Source organism: Anomaloglossus baeobatrachus, chromosome 6, assembly GCF_048569485.1.
Source record: "Anomaloglossus baeobatrachus isolate aAnoBae1 chromosome 6, aAnoBae1.hap1, whole genome shotgun sequence".
In the NCBI taxonomy this organism is placed as follows: domain Eukaryota; kingdom Metazoa; phylum Chordata; class Amphibia; order Anura; family Aromobatidae; genus Anomaloglossus; species Anomaloglossus baeobatrachus.
This window is the reverse complement of record NC_134358.1, coordinates 122,886,386-122,909,680: the sequence shown is the minus strand read 5'-3', so window position 1 is coordinate 122,909,680 and position 23,295 is coordinate 122,886,386.

The following is a 23,295-nucleotide window of genomic DNA, read 5'->3' as shown; positions in this document are numbered from 1 at the left end:
CAAAACATAGAGGATAGATACACACTGGTGGTCCAGGGTCGTGGTCCCCATGCTGCCTGACGTACGTTTCGATTGAAGCGTTCTTTTTCTTCTTCAGGGGATGGGGTGCCGTGGTGTATGTTCCAAACAAGCCGGTTTTTAAATGGTGGCGCCGATTACCGTGCCCGGAAGTCACGTAATGGCGCATGCGCAGATCCATCCGGCAAGTCTCGCGTGAAGCGGAGCCGTCAAGCCAGTCTGCGCATGCGCGGGAGCGGGGGACGCGTCACCATAGCTCCCGCGCATGTGCGAGGCAACAGACAGCTCCAGCAACACGGAGAGACGCAGAGGACCTGGGCATGCGCGCATGAAAGCCGGGAAAGGATAAGTTATATACAAATAATGATGTACATTGATTTTACAATTAAAGGGGCACCACACAAAGGTTTTTCCAGAGAATCCATGTAATTACATAATGATTTTGCCTATAAGTAAAAGGAAAAACCAAAATAAAAAAGATCGGCATTAGAACAACAGGACCAGAGAGAGTTAAAATCAATAATTAAAAATACGAACAAGAATTACAGTGGGGCAATAGTGGTCACTCGGAAGACATCATAATTAAGCTAAATGGGCAACAAGCACATATTAAATCACAGGAACGGAGCAAAACTGACGGATTCATTAAGGCCCATAGGTGTCATGGTATTCAATGTAAGAATCCATTTTGTTTCGCATTGCGCCAACCGCTTTCTAAGGTCACCACCCCTGATCCCCCCATCTATCACATCAATACCTCTGACTTGTAACTGTGAGGGGTCACAGGAGTGGTGAGACTTAAAATGCCTTGGCAGTGTTTTCAATAGTGTGGTGTCGGTTATTGCCCTGGCTGCAGAAATGTCTCTGACGTGTTCCCTTACTCTAATGCGGAGCTCACGTGATGTGAGCCCCACATAGATCAGGGGGCAAGTGCAGGTGGCAAAATATACCACGTGTGTGGTTCCACACGTGATATATTGTTTGATGTTGTAATTTTTCTTGCCATCTGAGGAGTGGAACTGTGTGCTACGAATGACATTTCTGCAGGCAAGGCAATGACCACAAGGGAAACAACCCTGTAACGGTCCTCTGGAACCGAAGATGTTAATTTTGGGGGGAACATAATGGCTTCTAACCAAAAGGTCTCTCAAGTTTTTTGCACGCCTTGATGTCATTGATGGGCGGCCTGTGAGGTTGTGGGCCAACACTGGATCGGTCAATAAGACCGACCAGTGTTTAGTTATTATATCACGCATAGTGTTCCACCTCTCATTATAAGTACCAATGAATCGTATCACTGGATCATAGGTTTCTTGTTTCCTAGGAGTCTGGGCAAGTAGTTTTGCCCTCGGGGTAGTCCTGGCTCTATGGTAACCATGTTTAATGGTTCTATTGCTGTAACCCCTGTCCAAGAATCGGGCCCTGAGATCGGATGATTGTGTTTCGAAGTTATTATCAGAAGAGCATATCCACTTCATTCTAAGGAATTGACCGGTCGGGATGGCACGGATGGTAGATGGGTTATGGGCAGAAGACGCATGCAGTAGCGCATTGACTGATGTATCCTTGCGGAAAACATCAGTCTGGATCGACCCCCTGTCGTCAACTGTGATTTTGACATCCAGGAAGTCGATCATGCGACTACTGCATTTATGGGTAAGTTTGATGTTAAATTTGTTCTTATTCAATTGCCCCATAAATCGATCAAGCTGCTCCACCGGACCCTGCCACACAAAAAGAATATCATCAATAAAGCGATACCAGCACTGCACATGGGCTGAGGCCCCCACACCTCCGTCACCAAACACCAGCCTCTCCCAGTATCCCAGAAAGAGGCCGGCGTACGAAGGCGCACAGGCCGCGCCCATGGCAGTGCCGCGCTTCTGTAAATAAAAATAATCTTTAATCACAAAAAAATTGTGTGTCAGGATGAAGTGGAGCAGCTCTAAGATCAATTCACCCATATCATCACCCCGACCGGATGCTTCCAAGAAGAAGCGGACAGCTCTCAACCCATCTTCATGTGCAATACATGTATACAGACCTTCTACATCAGCAGTGACAATGGTCATATCTGCTTCTAAAAAGATACCGTCAATGCGCCTTAGGACGTCCGTCGTGTCACGGACATAGGAGGGAAGTGTTTCCACCATAGGTTGGAGATAGTAATCAATAAATTTGCATATGGGGTCACACATTCCCTCTATGCCGGACACGATCGGGCGCCCAGGCGGGTTGACGGCATCTTTATGTATCTTTGGTAAGATGTAGAAGGTCGGTATTTTGGGATACTTCCTGCAGAGTCCATCATACATTTTTTTATCAATCAATCCGATCTCAAGGGCCCTATCAAGGATCACAGCAAGTTCACTAACATATTTCTCAACGGGATTAGATGGAAGCCTCATATATGTTGCCTTTTCGCGCAACTGTCTTGTTACCTCTCGCTCATATTTTTCAACTGACATGATTACAATGTTCCCCCCCTTATCCGCAGGTTTTATGACAATATCAGAATAGCCCTGCAGATCAGTGAGGGCTTGTCTTTGTTTATAAGTGAGGTTATCACGTCTCCGTTTGGTGTCAATTTTCCTAAAGTCCTCACTGACCAGTCTTACAAATATGTCTACTGCAGGACATAATGAGAAGGGGGGGAACTTTGTAGATCTAGGTAAGAGCGATTGAGGAAACGCACCTGTTGACGGGGCCTCTTGCTCCTGGAGTAATTCTTCCAGGTTTTTGATGGCTTCCCTTTCAGCTTGGCTATCCGTCACGGAATCCTTCTTGTGAAAAAGTTTTTTTAAAATTAATTTGCGTGCAAAAAGGTTAACATCTTTCAGGGCTGTAACAAGATGGAAAGAGTTAGATGGAGCAAATGTCAGGCCTCGGGAGAGGACCTCAATCTGAGCACCGGAAAGAGTACGTTCGGATAAATTAATTACCTGTAGTTTGTTCCCTTGCTTTTTATTTTTGCCAAGAGGAATGAATTGTCGATTGCGTTGTTTGACACGGTCTCCCACTGTTTCTACAGGTATATGGGAACTCTCCGATGCCCCGGAAGAGGACCCCTCACCCGAGGTCTGAGATATTAAAGATGTGGATCTGGAACGATAGTTCTTGCCGGGACGAGTAAACTGACGTCCTCTTGTATATTCCCTTTTCCATCTATATGCCTTGTTAGAAGAGTAGTCCAATAAATCCCTGTTAAGTTTTTTTATTTTATATGTTTTGATTTCCTTCTCTCATTTCTCTATTTCTTTTTCCATCTCAGAGTTGAATCTAGTTATAGTTGGAGTGTCACATTTACCTGTGATCAATTTATCCAAAGATTCCAACTCATTTTCAATTGTGGTTAAGGAACGGGAATTGTGGTCACATAATAGGGCCAGAAACCCTTTTGAGCAAGTTTGTGCCAGTGTTTCCCATTTTGTTCTAAATTCATCATCTTCAACTGGGAAGGACGGGAATACTTGCACCCTAAGGCCCCTAGGAACCAAGTCCCTTTCCAGATATTTATTCAAAAACGCCCGATTCCACCATAGCTTCATTCTCTTTTTAGAGAGATCTTTATATTTATGAATAAGGACATCATCCGAGTGAACACCAACTGACTCACTGGTAATGTCACCATCACTTTTCATTGCATCATCCAATATGGAGAGCCAGGTGTTGTCTCTGGCCCTGAAATTCATGCTGGTTCTGGTATGAGCTGTGAAAAACACAGAAAAAATCAGTATATAAACAAAAACCCAGAAAACCATGCTCAAAGAAATCCCGAGGGTCCTAAGTGTCTGAGGGCCACACGGGTAGCACAAACTCATGATTACGCATAAACAAAGAGAACAAGCGAGTTTTTAAAGTGCAAAGTGTACATATTTATTCAGGATGATGGTGACACAACTTGTAAGCATTGATAAAAATATATATAAAACCTGGACCACACCAGGGAGTGTATCTATATCAAAACTAGATCACAGTCATTTAGAACAGTCAATTGCATATGTACACTTAGATGATCTATATGAGACAATGACACTATCCCATATGTGGCAAAGGAATAATATGTTTACCATGTGTAAGGCTTAAATAGCATAAAAGCCACATATGTTTATAGTGAAAAACACTACAGCAATGTTCTGACAATGGCTGCGACATAAACCAGCAGTACAAGGTATGGCAAGATTAATCTACATAAGGGGGTCCAAAAATTTCCTCATATAATGTCACTCCTACAAGTCAGGAGTCAAGCCCATATTTGCTAAACAGGGTCCTGATTAGCTACAACATATGAGCCTTAAAAGACATGAAATTCGCTGGTGATTATATTATATTGCAACAATATTATAGCAATGGCTGAAACCGCCTGGTATACAGACCAGCAATGAAATACATTACAAGGTTAATAGACCTAAAGAGGTTCGGACATTTTCCCTCATAAGTTGTCACTCCGATAAATCAGGAGTCATACCCTTAGTTGCTGTATAGAGTCCAAAACATAGAGGATAGATACACACTGGTGGTCCAGGGTCGTGGTCCCCATGCTGCCCGACGTACGTTTCGATTGAAGCATTCTTTTTCTTCTTCAGGGGATGGGGTGCCGTGGTGTATGTTCCAAACAAGCCGGTTTTTAAATGGTGGCGCCGATTACCGTGCCCGGAAGTCACGTAATGGCGCATGCGCAGATCCATCCGGCAAGTCTCGCGTGAAGCGGAGCCGTCAAGCCAGTCCGCGCATGCGTGGGAGCGGGGGACGCATCACCATAGCTCCCGTGCATGCGCGAGGCAACAGACAGCTCCAGCAACACGGAGAGACGCAGAGGACCTGGGCATGCGCGCATGAAAGCCGGGAAAGGATAAGTTATATACAAATAATGATGTACATTGATTTTACAATTAAAGGGGCACCACACAAGGGTTTTTCCAGAGAATCCATGTAATTACATAATGATTTTGCCTATAAGTAAAAGGAAAAACCAAAATAAAAAAGATCGGTATTAGATAAATTGATCACAGGTAAATGTGACACTCCAACTATAACTAGATTCAACTCTGAGATGGAAAAAGAAATAGAGAAATGGGAGAAGGAAATCAAAACATATAAAATAAAAAAACTTAACAGGGATTTATTGGACTACTCTTCTAACAAGGCATATAGATGGAAAAGGGAATATACAAGAGGACGTCAGTTTACTCGTCCCGGCAAGAACTATCGTTCCAGATCCACATCTTTAATATCTCAGACCTCGGGTGAGGGGTCCTCTTCCGGGGCATCGGAGAGTTCCCATATACCTGTAGAAACAGTGGGAGACCGTGTCAAACAACGCAATCGACAATTCGTTCCTCTTGGCAAAAATAAAAAGCAAGGGAACAAACTACAGGTAATTAATTTATCCGAACGTACTCTTTCCGGTGCTCAGATTGAGGTCCTCTCCCGAGGCCTGACATTTGCTCCATCTAACTCTTTCCATCTTGTTACAGCCCTGAAAGATGTTAACCTTTTTGCACGCAAATTAATTTTAAAAAAACTTTTTCACAAGAAGGATTCCGTGACGGATAGCCAAGCTGAAAGGGAAGCCATCAAAAACCTGGATGAATTACTCCAGGAGCAAGAGGCCCCGTCAACAGGTGCGTTTCCTCAATCGCTCTTACCTAGATCTACAAAGTTCCCCCCCTTCTCATTATGTCCTGCAGTAGACATATTTGTAAGACTGGTCAGTGAGGACTTTAGGAAAATTGACACCAAACGGAGACGTGATAACCTCACTTATAAACAAAGACAAGCCCTCACTGATCTGCAGGGCTATTCTGATATTGTCATAAAACCTGCGGATAAGGGGGGGAACATTGTAATCATGTCAGTTGAAAAATATGAGCGAAAGGTAACAAGACAGTTGCGCGAAAAGGCAACATATATGAGGCTTCCATCTAATCCCGTTGAGAAATATGTTAGTGAACTTGCTGTGATCCTTGATAGGGCCCTTGAGATCGGATTGATTGATAAAAAAATGTATGATGGACTCTGCAGGAAGTATCCCAAAATACCGACCTTCTACATCTTACCAAAGATACATAAAGATGCCGTCAACCCGCTTGGGCGCCCGATCGTGTCCGGCATAGAGGGAATGTGTGACCCCATATGCAAATTTATTGATTACTATCTCCAACCTATGGTGGAAACACTTCCCTCCTATGTCCGTGACACGACGGACGTCCTAAGGCGCATTGACGGTATCTTTTTAGAAGCAGATATGACCATTGTCACTGCTGATGTAGAAGGTCTGTATACATGTATTGCACATGAAGATGGGTTGAGAGCTGTCCGCTTCTTCTTGGAAGCATCCGGTCGGGGTGATGATATGGGTGAATTGATCTTAGAGCTGCTCCACTTCATCCTGACACACAATTTTTTTTGTGTTTAAAGATTATTTTTATTTACAGAAGCGCGGCACTGCCATGGGCGCGGCCTGTGCGCCTTCGTACGCCGGCCTCTTTCTGGGATACTGGGAGAGGCTGGTGTTTGGTGACGGAGGTGTGGGGGCCTCAGCCCATGTGCAGTGCTGGTATCGCTTTATTGATGATATTCTTTTTGTGTGGCAGGGTCCGGTGGAGCAGCTTGATCGATTTATGGGGCAATTGAATAAGAACAAATTTAACATCAAACTTACCCATAAATGCAGTAGTCGCATGATCGACTTCCTGGATGTCAAAATCACAGTTGACGACAGGGGGTCGATCCAGACTGATGTTTTCCACAAGGATACATCAGTCAATGCGCTACTGCATGCGTCTTCTGCCCATAACCCATCTACCATCCGTGCCATCCCGACCGGTCAATTCCTTAGAATGAAGCGGATATGCTCTTCTGATAATAACTTCGAAACACAATCATCCGATCTCAGGGCCCGATTCTTGGACAGGGGTTACAGCAATAGAACCATTAAACATGGTTACCATAGAGCCAGGACTACCCCGAGGGCAAAACTACTTGCCCAGACTCCTAGGAAACAAGAAACCTATGATCCAGTGATACGATTCATTGGTACTTATAATGAGAGGTGGAACACTATGCGTGATATAATAACTAAACACTGGTCGGTCTTATTGACCGATCCAGTGTTGGCCCACAACCTCACAGGCCGCCCATCAATGACATCAAGGCGTGCAAAAAACTTGAGAGACCTTTTGGTTAGAAGCCATTATGTTCCCCCCAAAATTAACATCTTCGGTTCCAGAGGACCGTTACAGGGTTGTTTCCCTTGTGGTCATTGCCTTGCCTGCAGAAATGTCATTCGTAGCACACAGTTCCACTCCTCAGATGGCAAGAAAAATTACAACATCAAACAATATATCACGTGTGGAACCACACACGTGGTATATTTTGCCACCTGCACTTGCCCCCTGATCTATGTGGGGCTCACATCACGTGAGCTCCGCATTAGAGTAAGGGAACACGTCAGAGACATTTCTGCAGCCAGGGCAATAACCGACACCACACTATTGAAAACACTGCCAATGCATTTTAAGTCTCACCACTCCTGTGACCCATCACAGTTACAAGTCAGAGGTATTGATGTGATAGATGGGGGGATCAGGAGTGGTGACCTTAGAAAGCGGTTGGCGCAATGCGAAACAAAATGGATTCTTACATTGAATACCATGACACCTATGGGCCTTACTGAATCCGTCAGTTTTGCTCCGTTCCTGTGATTTAATATGTGCTTGTTGCCCATTTAGCTTAATTATGATGTCTTCCGAGTGACCACTATTGCCCCATTGTAATTCTTGTTCGTATTTTTAATTATTGATTTTAACTCTCTCTGGTCCTGTTGTTCTAATGCCGATCTTTTTTATTTTGGTTTTTCCTTTTACTTATAGGCAAAATCATTATGTAATTACATGGATTCTCTGGAAAAACCTTTGTGTGGTGCCCCTTTAATTGTAAAATCAATGTACATCATTATTTGTATATAACTTATCCTTTCCCGGCTTTCATGCGCGCATGCCCAGGTCCTCTGCGTCTCTCCGTGTTGCTGGAGCTGTCTGTTGCCTCGCGCATGCGCGGGAGCTATGGTGACGCGTCCCCCGCTCCCGCGCATGCGCGGACTGGCTTGACGGCTCCGCTTCACGCGAGACTTGCCGGATGGATCTGCGCATGCGCCATTACGTGACTTCCGGGCACGGTAATCGGCGCCACCATTTAAAAACCGGCTTGTTTGGAACATACACCACGGCACCCCATCCCCTGAAGAAGAAAAAGAACGCTTCAATCGAAACGTACGTCGGGCAGCCTGGGGACCACGACCCTGGACCACCAGTGTGTATCTATCCTCTATGTTTTGGACTCTATACAGCAACTAAGGGTATGACTCCTGATTTATCGGAGTGACAACTTATGAGGGAAAATGTCCGAACCTCTTTAGGTCTATTAACCTTGTAATGTATTTCATTGCTGGTCTGTATACCAGGCGGTTTCAGCCATTGCTATAATATTGTTGCAATATAATATAATCACCAGCGTATTTCATGTGTTTTAAGGCTCATATGTTGTAGCTAGTGATGAGCGAGCATGCTTGTTACTACTCGGTACTCGCACGAGTATCACTGTACTCGGTCTACTCGGCGGGGACCGAGTAATCTCGCGATACTCGTGCTGTACTCGTGGTCTTCATTTCTGCATGTTGGCGCTCTTTTGAGAGCCAGCCCTCATGCAGGGATTGGCTGGCAGACCACTGCAATGCCACAGCCCTGTTAGTTGTGGAATTGCAGTGATTGGCCGGCCCGCACAGCGTGACCGAGCCTTTATACCGGCGGGCGCGCTGTGCTCTGCTCACAGCTATCCAGACAGTCAGTGCAGGGAGAGTGTCGCTGCTTCAGGGAAAGGTTTGCGGCCCTTTATAGTTAGTTCCGGAGCAGGGCTGCAAACAGTGTGACCAGAAGTCCTTCTTAGGACTATTATAGTTGTATACAGGCAGGCAGGGTATAGCCAGGTCGGAGTACAGTAGCAGAGTCCTTCTCAGGACTATTGTTGCTGTATACAGGCAGGATATAGCCAGGTCGGAATACAGGCTAGTGACCAGAAGAGTCCTTGTCAGGACTATTGTAGCAGTATACAGGCAGGTAGGCAGGCAGGGTATATAGCCATTCCTAGTGGTGACTGACCGTATACCAGCCTTCATCATATCTGGGGCTGGTGTACACAGTCTAAAACAGTCCAGATAGTGTCAGAGTTCTCATTAATTTTTGCTCCTAAAACCCTGTTAGGTTCTTAGTGCGTCCGTGCTTGCATTTAAAAACCGCACGTGTGTGCCTGTCGGTGGCAGCGTACAGGTGCACGTTTTTCACAAACTATTATATAACGCACAAGTGTAGTGTATAATACACGTCAGTCAGCAGTGGCTGATAGTGTCAGACTTCTCAGTAATTGTCGCTCCTAAAAACCTGTTAGGTTCTAAGTGCGTCCGTGCTTGCATTTAAAAACCGCACGTGTGTGCCTGTCGGTGGCAGCGTACAGGTGCACGTTTTTCACAAACTATTATATAACGCACAAGTGTAGTGTATAATACACGTCAGTCAGCAGTGGCTGATAGTGTCAGACTTCTCAGTAATTGTCGCTCCTAAAAACCTGTTAGGTTCTTAGTGCGTCCATGCTTGCATTTAAAAACCGCACGTGTGTGCCTGTCGGTGGCAGCGTACAGGTGCACGTTTTTCACAAACTATTATATAACGCACAAGTGTAGTGTATAATACACGTCAGTCAGCAGTGGCTGATAGTGTCAGACTTCTCAGTAATTGTCGCTCCTAAAAACCTGTTAGGTTCTTATTGCGTCCGTGCTTGCATTTAAAAACCGCACGTGTGTGCCTGTCGGTGGCAGCGTACAGGTGCACGTTTTGCACAAACTATTATATAACGCACAAGTCTAGTGAATAATACACGTCAGTCAGCAGTGTCTGATAGTGTCAGACTTCTCAGTAATTGTCGCTCCTAAAAACCTGTTAGGTTCTTAGTGCGTCCGTGCTTGCATTTAAAAACCGCACATGTGTGCCTGTCGGTGGCAGCGTACAGGTGCACGTTTTGCACAAACTATTATATAACGCACAAGTCTAGTGAATAATACACGTCAGTCAGCAGTGTCTGATAGTGTCAGACTTCTCAGTAATTGTCGCTCCTAAAAACCTGTTAGGTTCTTATTGCGTCCGTGCTTGCATTTAAAAACCGCACGTGTGTGCCTGTCGGTGGCAGCGTACAGGTGCACGTTTTGCACAAACTATTATATAACGCACAAGTCTAGTGAATAATACACGTCAGTCAGCAGTGTCTGATAGTGTCAGACTTCTCAGTAATTGTCGCTCCTAAAACCCTGTTAGGTTCTTAGTGCGTCCGTGCTTGCATTTAAAAACCGCACGTGTGTGCCTGTCGGTGGCAGCGTACAGGTGCACGTTTTTCACAAACTATTATATAACGCACAAGTGTAGTGTATAATACACGTCAGTGAGCAGTGGCTGATAGTGTCAGACTTCTCAGTAATTGTCGCTCCTAAAAACCTGTTAGGTTCTTATTGCGTCCGTGCTTGCATTTAAAAACCGCACGTGTGTGCCTGTCGGTGGCAGCGTACAGGTGCACGTTTTGCACAAACTATTATATAACGCACAAGTCTAGTGAATAATACACGTCAGTCAGCAGTGGCTGATAGTGTCAGACTTCTCAGTAATTGTCGCTCCTAAAAACCTGTTAGGTTCTTATTGCGTCCGTGCTTGCATTTAAAAACCGCACGTGTGTGCCTGTCGGTGGCAGCGTACAGGTGCACGTTTTGCACAAACTATTATATAACGCACAAGTCTAGTGAATAATACACGTCAGTCAGCAGTGTCTGATAGTGTCAGACTTCTCAGTAATTGTCGCTCCTAAAAACCTGTTAGGTTCTTATTGCGTCCGTGCTTGCATTTAAAAACCGCACGTGTGTGCCTGTCGGTGGCAGCGTACAGGTGCACGTTTTGCACAAACTATTATATAACGCACAAGTCTAGTGAATAATACACGTCAGTCAGCAGTGTCTGATAGTGTCAGACTTCTCAGTAATTGTCGCTCCTAAAAACCTGTTAGGTTCTTAGTGCGTCCGTGCTTGCATTTAAAAACCGCACGTGTGTGCCTGTCGGTGGCAGCGTACAGGTGCACGTTTTGCACAAACTATTATATAACGCACAAGTCTAGTGAATAATACACGTCAGTCAGCAGTGTCTGATAGTGTCAGACTTCTCAGTAATTGTCGCTCCTAAAAACCTGTTAGGTTCTTAGTGCGTCCGTGCTTGCATTTAAAAACCGCACGTGTGTGCCTGTCGGTGGCAGCGTACAGGTGCATGTTTTTCACAAACTATTATATAACGCACAAGTGTAGTGTATAATACACGTCAGTGCGCTGTGGCTGATAGTGTCAGACTTCTCAGTAATTGTCGCTCCTAAAAACCTGTTAGGTTCTTATTGCGTCCGTGCTTGCATTTAAAAACCGCACGTGTGTGCCTGTCGGTGGCAGCGTCAGGCTCCATATTGTCCCTGGATAGAGATGTGCATGAGGGCCTCAAAACATTGTTCCCATTGCAAAGGAGCGGGTCTCCTGTCGTTGTAATGCCCATTCTGAAAGAATGGGCGAAAAAATTTACCACTGGGGGTATACCTGAAACAATGGCCTAACTATTGTAACGGTCATCATGATGGCGCATGAGGAGAAGGAGGAGCAGTCCAGCGATTAGCCAAAGTCCAGAAGTGTGTTACCATGGGTGAGTGGAGGTACATGGCAAAATCCCGTTACAAACTTTAAATTCCGCTGTCATTTGCTGGTGGTGTGGTGAAGTCTGGCCCAATCCAACCCTTGTTCATCTTGATTAGAGTCAGCCTGTCAGCATTTACAGTTGACAGGCAGGTGCGTTTATCTGTAATGATTCCACCTGCGGCACTAAAAACACGCTCTGACAAAACGCTAGCGGCAGGGCAGGCCAGGACTTCCAAGGCGTAGAGAGCCAATTCATGCCACGTGTCCAGCTTGGATACCCATTAATTGTAAGGCACAGAGGAATGTCAGAGTACAGTTGTTTGATCTGCAAGGTACTCCTTGAGCATCTGGGCAAACTTAGGATTTCTTGTGGCACTACCCCGCACCTCAGGGGCTGTGGTATGTGAGGGGCTGAGAAAACTGTCCCACATCTTAAAGACTGTTCCCCTACCTCTGGCGGATTGAACTTGTGCCCCTCTCGACTGTACGCCTTGGTTGTCCACTGATTCCTGACCTATGCCGCTATCGTTTTGTGAGGGGAATGCTTTGCCTACTTCCGTGACTATGGCCTTCTGGAACTGCTGCGTTTTTCCTGACCTCTCCGCCTTGGGAATAAGAGACATAAAGTTCTCCTTGTAGCGTGGGTCTAACAGTGTTACCAACCAGTAATGATTGTCGGCCAAGATGTTCTTAACGCGAGGGTCACGAGACAGGCAGCTTACCATAAAGTCAGCCATGTGTGCCAGACTCTTAACAGCCATCACTTCAGTATCCTGACCAACACGATGACTGAACATGCTGTCCTCCTCCTCCTCCTCCTCCTCATCATCATCTACCCTGTCCTCTGGCCAGCCACGCTGAACCGAGGATATGACTGCATGTCATATCCTCAATTTGGCCAGAGAGTTGCTCTATGTCTTCATCCTCTTCCTCGTCATAGTCCTCCACTGCACGTTGTGATGACACGAGGCTGGGCTGTGTGTTATCACCCACACCCACTACTGTTTCTTGCTCAAACTCATCGCGCTCCGCCTGCAATGCATCATGGTTGTTTTTTGAGCAGAGACCATTTTAGAAGGCAGAGAAGCGGTATGGTGACGCTAATAATGTCGTCATCGCCGCTCACCATCTTGGTGGAGTCCTCAAAGTTTTGGCGGATGGTACATAGGTCGGACATCCATCTCCACTCCTCAGGTGTTATGTGTGGAGTTTGACCCATTTCCCTACGGCTTAGGTGATGCAGGTACTCAACAACTGCCCTCTTCTGCTCACATATCCTGACCAACATGTGCAGAGTTGAATTCCAACGCGTGGGGACATCACACACCAGTCTGTGAGCCGGAAGATGCAAATGGCGCTGAAAGCCAGCAAGGCCGGCTGAAGCAGTAGGTGACTTTCGAAAATGTGCAGACAGGCGGCGAACTTTTACCAGCAGATCAGACAGCTCTGGGTATGACTTTAGAAACCGCTGAACCACGAGGTTGAGCACATGGGCCACGCATGGAACATGTGTCAGCTGGCCTCGCCTCAAAGCCGCCACCAGGTTCCGGCCATTGTCACACACGACCTTTCCTGGCTTTAGGTTCAGAGGTGTGAGCCAGTGATCTGCCTGCTGTTTCAGAGCTGTCCACACCTCTTCTGCATTGTGGGGTTTGTCACCTATGCAGATTAGCTTCAGCACAGCCTGTTGCCGCTTCGCCGAGGCAGTGCTGCAGTGCTTCTGTGTCGCCCTGGACAAGCCAGGGGCCACAGAGCACAACACTTACACACCCCACACTCCCTGCAGGCATATCATAGTCAAAACACAAAATCCTTGTTGCCTTCCCCAGGGGCTGTTGTCCACACCAGGGGGTGGAGCCAGGCGGTTGGTCTCCACCCACCAAGGAGGAGGGAAAACACAGGCAGTGAGAGTTAAGCTAAGGAAGTTGAAGGAGGAAAGTAGTAGACAGGAGAAAAGTGACAGCAAAGAGCCTGAAGTTGGTCCGGGTGTGTGGCCCGGACAGGACAGCAAGGTTGGCAGGATGTGGTGACCGTCTGCAGTGGAGGCCGATTGGAGTCTGCCGTAAGGACCGTGGACGGGTGGTGACCCGGCCGTACTGGACCGGTATACAAAGAGAAGCCAGCACCATTGGCAGGGGCCTTTCGGATCCCGGCAAGGCTTGGTGTCGCCGTGAATTTGCCAAATCCGTTAGTGAAGGGGACCTCAGGGTTTCCAAACAGCCAAGTCACGATAGAAGGCAACCGTCCAACCGTGAAGGGGAGACACCGCCACCGCCAAGGGCAACCGTCTCCCAGGGCCAGCGCCTGTGGGCAAAAGGGGCTCCTCCGGCCCATATCCACGTCGGGGAGCGGGTTACCGGTGGGAAACCATCACTACCAACACTGAACTTAGGTGCAGGGAGAGACAGTCATCACTAACCTGCAGGGAGGAACAACCGCAGCCGTCCGAGGGACCCGTCCATCCAGCCACTTGTTTTACCGTGAACTGTGTCATCATCATTGGGCTGAGTGAGTACCTCCGTGCCATGCGGCACAGCGCTGCCCCTGCGACCTTGCACCTCATCAGGCCCCGCAACCCGCCTGTCATCCATCTCTACCCCATCACCGGGCCCTGGGACAACCAACCCCCCTACCCACGGCGTGGAGAAATAACAACAAAGCTGCTCCCTGTCACAGGCTCCCGGGATCCCCGTCCAGAGCAGTGGTGGTGTCCACACAATCACCACAACCGTGGATGGCGTCACGGACAATATCCCCAAAACCCAAACGACCCCTTTTCACTCACGGGCGATGAGCGCCGCTCGAGTCCCCGGGATCCGGCCATCGCTTGAGCCACCGAGCAGCAGCAGCCGTAGAGCAGCAGCAGCCGGACCCGAGCAGTGGGAGAGCGCAGCGGCCCCTCCTCCGCCCGCAACACTTCCAGCTTGGGACTGGTGTGTAGGGTAAAGTGGATGAGGATGCGCAGGAGGAGGAGGAGGCTGAGGAGCATGACATTCCGGAGCTGTAGAGTGTGGGTGAAACCCTGACTGAGGTAGGGCCTGCAAAACTTGGTGTGTGAAGGATGTGTTCCGTCCCTCGCTCAGACTGGGTCCCAGCTTCCACAATATTAACCCAGTGTGACATCAACGAGATGTAGCGGCCTTGCCCACATGCACTTGTCCACGTGTCTGTGGTTAGGTGGACTTTGGCTGAAACAGCGTTGTTCAGGGCACGTGTGATGTTTTGTGACACGTGGTTATGCAATGCGGGGACGGCACACCGGGAGAAATAGTGGCGGCTGGGGACCGAGTAATGTGGGACAGCTGCCACCATCAGGTCGCGGAATGCTTCTGTCTCAACCAGCCTAAAAGGCAACATTTCCAGCGCAAGCAGTCGCGAAATGTTAGCATTTAGAAGTGTGGCATGTGGGTCGTTGGCAGTGTATTTGCGCCTGCGTTCAAAGGTTTGCTGAATGGATAACTGAACGCTGCGCTGGGACAAGGACGTGCTTGATGATGGTGTTATTTCTGCGTGGGCAACTGCAGGTGCAGGGCCGGAGGAGGCTTGTTCGCGGGCAGCATGGACAGGGGATTGGCTCGCATGCACAACAAGCGAAGACAAAGCAGTGACATCAGCAAGCACTGCTCCTCGACTCTGTTGTACATCCCACAAAGTCGGGTGCTTGGCTGACATGTGCCTGATCATGCTGGTGGTGGTCAGGCTGCTAGTTTTGGTACCCCTGCTGATGCTAGCACGGCAGGTGTTGCAAATGGCCTTTTTAGAATCATCTGGAGCCAACTTAAAAAACTGCCAGACTCGGGAAGACCTAACATTTGTACAGGCACCTTGTGTCGTGTTGTTTCGGGGAACAGTTGCCTGACGTCTGCCTGGGGCCACCACCCTGCTTCTTACTGCCTGTTGGGATGCTACGCCTCCCTCCCCCTGTGCACTGCTGTCCTCGCTCTGCATATCCTCCTGCCAGGTTGGGTCAGTTACTGGGTCATCCACCACGTCGTCTTCCTCTTCCGCACCCTGCTCCTCCTCCTGACTTCTTGACAATTGTGTCTCATCATCGTCCACCCCTTGTTGAGACACGTTGCCAACTTCGTGAGAACGTGGCTGCTCAAATATTTGGGCATCTGTACATACGATCTCCTCATGACCCACTTCAACATGAGCTGGCGAGAGGCCAGAATGTGCGAATTGAAACGTGAACAGCTCTTCCGAGTGTCCAAGTGTGGGATCATTAATGTCCGAGGACGTGTACTCAGCCTTGTGGTAGGAAGGAGGATCAGGTTCTGAAATGTGCGGTGCAGTATCACGGCTACTGACACTTGACCGTGTGGAAGACAGAGTGTTTGTGGTGGTGCCAATCTGACTGGAAGCATTATCCGCTATCCAACTAACAACCTGTTGACACTGGTCTTGGTTCAAGAGCGGTGTACTGCTGCGGTCCCCAAGAATTTGGGACAGGACGTGCGAGCGACTAGATGTGGCCCTCTGTTGTGGCGAAATTAGAGCTTGCCCACGACCTCGGCCTCTGCCTGCACCACCATCTCGTCCACTTCCTTGTTCCTTGCCAACGCCCTTGCGCATTTTGCAATGCTGTGCTGATGTGTATTCACTAGACTTGTGCGTTATATAATTGTGCTTCTTACTGCCTGTTGGGATGCTACGCCTCCCTCCCCCTGTGCACTGCTGTCCTCGCTCTGCATATCCTCCTGCCAGGTTGGGTCAGTTACTGGATCATCCACCACGTCGTCTTCCTCTTCCGCACCCTGCTCCTCCTCCGGACTTCCTGACAATTGTGTCTCATCATCGTCCACCCCTTGTTGAGACACGTTGCCAACTTCGTGAGAACATGGCTGCTCAAATATTTGGGCATCTGTACATACAATCTCGTCATGGCCCACTTCAACAGGAGCTGGCGAGAGGCCAGAATGTGTGAATGGAAACGTGAACGAACACTGGTCTTGGTTCAAGAGCGGTGTACTGCTGCGGTCCCCAAGAATTTGGGACAGGACGTGCGAGCGACTAGATGTGGCCCTTTGTTGTGGCGAAATTAGAGCTTGCACACGACCTCGGTCTCTGCCTGCACCACCATCACGTCCACTTCCTTGTTCGTTGACAATGCCCTTGCGCATTTTGCAATGCTGTGCTGATGTGTATTCACTAGACTTGTGCGTTATATCCAAGTTTTTGCAAAACGCACACAAGTGCAGCGGAAAGCTGCCACCAACAGGCACACACGTGCGGTTTTTAAATGCAAGCACGGAGGCACTAAGAACCTAACAGGTCTCTATCCAGGGACAACGTGGAGCCTCCCAATTTTTGGCTGCCCTGCCTAAGGGCTATACTACAATAGACCCACTTCCTTCCAATGGGCACTTCAGGTTTACAGGCCCTCATGCACGTCTCTATCCAGGGACAACGTGGAGCCTCCCAATTTTTGGCTGCCCTGCCAAAGGGCTATACTACAATAGACCCACTTCCTTCCAATGGGCACTTCAGGTTTACAGGCCCTCATGCACGTCTCTATCCAGGGACAACGTGGAGCCTCCCAATTTTTGGCTGCCCTGCCAAAGGGCTATACTACAATAGACCCACTTCCTTACAATGGGCATTTCAGGTTTACAGGCCATCATGCACGTCTGTATGCAGGGGCATTGGTGAACCTCACAATTTTGGACTGCCCTGGCAAAGGAAAATACTACAAAGACTCAGTTCCTCAAAATGGGCACATTAGACTCAGAGGCCTTTATGTACGTCTCTTCTCAGGGACATCGGAGTGCCACACAATGTTTTACGTAAAATCTTTCATGTATTGATCTCAAAAAGTAACATACATTAGCTCTATCTCACTATTGGGTATGTGCCCTTAACATTTCCGCCATGAAAATTCATTTTGGTGTCATTTTGGAAGGTTTTCTGGTGAGTCCGTAAAAATGGCGTAAAACGCGGACAAAATTGTTCACAGCTGTGACTTTTGAGTGATAAATGCTTCAAGGGGTCTTCCCCATGCTGTTGCTATGTCATTTGAGCACTCTTCTGAGACTTTTGTGCCATTTTTAGGGTTTCTACATGCTGCCGGTGGTCATTTCACAAAAATACTCGGGTCTCCCATAGGATAACATTGGGCTCGTTGCTCGGGCCGAGTACACGAGTATCTTGGGAGGCTCGGCCCGAGCTTCGAGCACCCGAGCTTTTTAGTACTCGCTCATCACTAGTTGTAGCTAATCAGGACCCTGTTTAGCAAATATGGGCTTGACTCCTGACTTGTAGGAGTGACATTATATGAGGAAATTTTTGGACCCCCTTATGTAGATTAATCTTGCCATACCTTGTACTGCTGGTTTATGTCGCAGCCATTGTCAGAACATTGCTGTAGTGTTTTTCACTATAAACATATGTGGCTTTTATGCTATTTAAGCCTTACACATGGTAAACATATTATTCCTTTGCCACATATGGGATAGTGTCATTGTCTCATATAGATCATCTAAGTGTACATATGCAATTGACTGTTCTAAATGACTGTGATCTAGTTTTGATATAGATACACTCCCTGGTGTGGTCCAGGTTTTATATATATTTTTATCAATGCTTACAAGTTGTGTCACCATCATCCTGAATAAATATGTACACTTTGCACTTTAAAAACTCGCTTGTTCTCTTTGTTTATACCTTTAACCTTTTGTCTCTTTACCAGCAAACATAAACAACTAGATGCTTCAGATGAATACATGCCTCAAGAAATAGTTAATCTAACATACATCACTAAATTTATGGATGTCTATGGTTTAAATTTTTTGCCTGAGTGGATTGGATGGGTTGGTACCGACATCTGGTGAGAAATGCATGTCAAGAGATATGTTTACTTAGAAAATTGGTGACATGTTCAATTCTTATTTCACCCACTATACATGTGATATGCCACTTCTGACATGTATGTGAATAGTGAAATAATATCTAGTGATAATATGTACATTTCAGAGTGTGATTGGGTTCCAGATTGAATGTTTGATGTACCGATATTTGAAGCAAGTTCATGTGTTAATGAGAATTTAGTTATTGGAGACATTGCTGGGCCATGTGAAGGGTGCATTCACCTGCAAAGCCCCTTTCAAACATCCGTTTTTTTCCATCAGTAACAATCTGTCAAAATATGAAAAAAACGGATCCAGCGCTGGACTTCTATTAGTGACGGATTGCGACAGATGGCCTCACGTTACATTCGTCGCAAATGATCCGTCAAAAAATCTGTGTCCGTCGGACGGAGATGACGTCCACAGTAAAGTTTTTTCTTTGCGTAGTAAAAACGGACAGCGACGGATCCGTCGGCGTCTGTCGTTTGGTGTAATGGAAGCCTATGGGTGCAGGATCCGTCGTTATCTGTCGTGGGATTCCATTTTTTTCTCTTTGACTTGTATTAGTGACGGATTGTGACGGATGGCCTCACATTACATCCGTCGTATGATGGATCCGTCGACAAATGTGACGGAGACAACGTCCATAGTAACGTTTTTTGTGTGCATCGAAAAAACGGACTGCATTGCTCTCTGTCGTACGTTGTAATGGAAGCCTATGGATGCAGGATCCATCGTCATCCATCATGGGATTCCGTTTTTTGCAACCGAGCATGCTCAGATGTGGTGTAAATTCATTGCTGGTCAGAAAAAAGTCTCTCTCTCGACATTACTGCTCAAGAGAGGGGACCATAAGATGAGTTATGACTAGACTTGAGCGGACTTCTAATAATCCGGGTCCAGCGAATCCGTTTCGGGTTGGCAAAGAAGTATGGATCCGATCTGGAATCCGGACCCATGTATGTGAATGGGGAGCAGATCCAGGGGGGGGGGGAGAGAGAGAGAGAGAAAGAGAAAGAGGAAAAAACAAAAAAAAAAAATGAAGGAAGTGCTGCTGAGGAAATTGCCAGCAGACCATTGATAGTGTCAGCAAACTATAGTGTGTGTCAGCAAATTGTAGCAAGTGTCATTCAAGAGTGCCAAGCAGGGTCGGCGTCAGCACGCGGCATACCCGGGCAAATGCCGGGGCCCTGGAGAGCTGGGGGGGCCCACTCGGCCTCGTCAATTCTGCTGCCCCCGGGCCGAGTTCCGGGGACCGCAGTCCTTGGCACTGGAAACTGTGGCTGCCGGCCCTTTAAGGCCTTCAGACCACAGCGTTCACTGTGTTCTCCTGCATTGAGCATCATCTGTGGGCGGAGCTACCGCCCGGCGTCCTGCTCGGTCCCACAGATGAAGGAGTCACAGTGCCAGCCAGCGACCCCCAGCTCATCACTTCCCTCCAGCACTGTGTGGGCCCCATCTGCACCGTGACCTGATCAGTATGTGGGACATCACTCCCTCCCCGCCCCTCCCTGTCCCCCCGTGCGTGTGTGGGCCCCGCAGAGCCGCTTGTGTGGGCCCCGCAGAGCTGCTTGTGTGGGCCCCGCAGAGCCGCTTGTGTGGGCCCCGCAGAGCCGCTTGTGTGGGCCCCGCAGAGCCGCGTGTGTGGCCCCCGGAGCCGCTTGTGTGGGCTCCGCAGAGCCGCTTGTGTGGGCCCCGCAGAGCCGCTTGTGTGGACCCCGCAGAGCCGCGTGTGTGGACCCCGCAGAGCCGCGTGTGTGGCCCCCGGAGCCGCGTGTGTGGGCCTCGCAGAGCAAGGTGTGTGTTTGTATGTATGTATGTATGCATGCAGCAGAGCAGTATGCGTGTCTGTCTATATGTATGTATGTATATATGCAGCAGAGCAGTATGCGTGTCTGTATGTATGTATGTATATATGCAGCAGAGCAGTATGCGTGTCTGTATGTATGTATGTATGCATGTATGTATGCAGCAGAGCAGTATGCGTGCCTGTATGTATGTATGTATGCATGTATGTATGCAGCAGAGCAGTATGCGTGTCTGTATGTATGTATGTATGTATGCATGCAGAGCAGTATGTGTGTGTCTGTATGTATGCATGCAGAGCAGTATGTGTGTGTCTGTATGTATGTAGCAGAGCAGTATGTGTGTGTCTGTCTATATGTATGTATGCAGCATAGCAGTGTGTGTCTCTGTATGTATGCATGTATGATGTGTATCTATGTATGTCAGTGTATATGACTGTATAGATTTGTCTGTTTATATGTATTTTTGTGAGTTTGTCTTTAAATATGTATATGTACGTGTATGTATCTGTGTATGTGTGTGTGTCTGCGTGTTTATGGGGCCCACTGGAACTCTTCCGCCCGGGGCCCACAAAAACCTGGAGCCGGCCCTGGTGCCAAGTGTAAACCAATATTCACGGCTGTCAACTATCTACCTTTATTCAAGTCAACATGTTGCCTCTTGTAAGACTTTTGAAGGTATCAAGCTCGTTATCTCCCTGCAAATGGTATCATTCTACCATCCCTACATATAAGCACATAAAGGCTTATATGTAGGGATGTAATGGATTTCACACTGGAAGAAACTCACATTACCTATGAGCAGCCATATATTTAGAACATATATTCTCAACAAAGCATTAAAAGGTCTACGTAATGCAATAACTTTCCTGAAGTTTGCGAGATTTATGTATTTATAATAAATGACAGGGACAGTCATGTTCACCTGCATTTAATCTACACTAATTAAAACAGAATTCCCTACAGCTAGAAAGCTAAACCCACAGTTTAAGAATATAATTACAATAATCAGATTTTTAGTTCATTTGACAACAGAAGGCTTTTATGGTTACCTATCTCTAAATGATCTTCTTTGTAATTAAAATACAGTGATCAGCCGTAAGGATTGTGAAGCAGTTTTAGTAGTTCCGCTATCCTGCTAAACATGTGGCAACCGTAATAATTAAAATGATACTAACACATGCACAATTTTATAGCCCTTATGGTACAGCCCATTATGCCAAATAAGGTCCTCTGTTTTCACAGCATACTGCACATGGTCTCATTACACCCACTTTTCTTTCTAGTCTTCACACTAACAACTGTTAAAGTGAATCAACACACAAAACGCACTATAACAGCTTAGTGTTTATGATATATGTGCTGATAGTCAGTGAACAGGAAAATCCAAACATTTACTGTTTCCATAAAGAACGTTTAGACATCCAGTGGCTCGCCAGCTGTTATCCAGGCACCACTCCTAGCGGGCTACGATAGCGGCTGACAGCAGATGCTGAGAGCTGTAGTTATACAGAAGTTTTATGTTGCTACATTTTCATAATGCTGATTATAGGATTACAGATTTCATGTGTCTGCTCTTAAAGTGGATCTGTCGCCAGATTTTGCAATAAAAGCTACACACATTATTAAATCTGCTTACCTAATGATGTATGACATTTATAAATCAATCAGATAAAGTAGCTGGAAAGACAATAAGGTGCAGATAGGGTCTTACCAGGATGGATTTTGGGTGTAGGTGTGGCGCCCTGTGCCTAGTGGCCACAAATATCACACAACTACATGCATATTTCCATCTGTATGACATGTATTTTTAGCTTTAGTGAGAATTTGGTTTTCTCTGCTGCTCACAACAAATCACACATTTTGCATACACTCTTTTACTGGGGTTATTCACTTGAGAGAAAACCAACTCTTGAGTGATGAGCCCTAGAAGGAGAAAGGGGAGGCGCTTAGTTGTGAGGTAAATTTAAGTTAGTGGCAATTAGTCTGAGCCGGTGTGAGGTGAAGTGAGGAGTGTATTGAGAAGAGGTCCTGTCTTGAGGTGATTTTCAGAAACCTCTGGAGGGGCCAGCTACATTTGTCAGGGTATCAGTCCCTAGGTTACTGTTGCCTTCAAAGTCAGTGACAAAACTGAGAGACTACAGCCTTTTTGCAAGGGGTAGTGACATTTTCCTGGGAGCACAGTAGCACCTGTGAGTCTGAAAACTTCTAGCAGATGTAAAGAGTTTTCCTTCAGGATTCCAGTTACCTGCTTGCCAGAAGGGATCACAAATCTGGATGATTCTTGTCTTGGAAGTCCAAGGATACCAATATACTTATTCCCAGGTAGGGAAATAGTAGCAGGAGAAATCCATTACCACCACACAGCAGAGAAACTCGAACTCCCATCGTGGCAGGGAAAACCACCATTATTGTAAGGCTGAAAAGAATGTTCCAGACTGTTATACAGAGCTTCAGTAAATGGTAAAAGCTCCCTGTCCTGTCTCTGGCTGGTTTATTCCATGCCACACCATCCCTACCTCAACACATCCCCCAGGAACCAGCCCTAGTTGGGGGGGCAAGAGGACTACCCTCTGGCACAGCGCTTCACCACCTAACTCTTGGGGCCCACCAGCAGTGCCCGGCCATACCACAGCCGAACATCGCAACTGGAGTCACAAACTCTTTATTTTATTTTTCTTTCTCCCCTTTTTAAATATTATTTTTATTCCCTATCACAAAATGCCTGTCGGTCGCACCCTATATGGCCACATCACCAATTAGAGCCACCGCCGTGAAATCAGAGGCCTCCAGGGCGGTATATAGGATTAGCGAGATGTGCTCATCTGGGATGGTTGTTGATAAAATTATTTCTGGAAGAGAC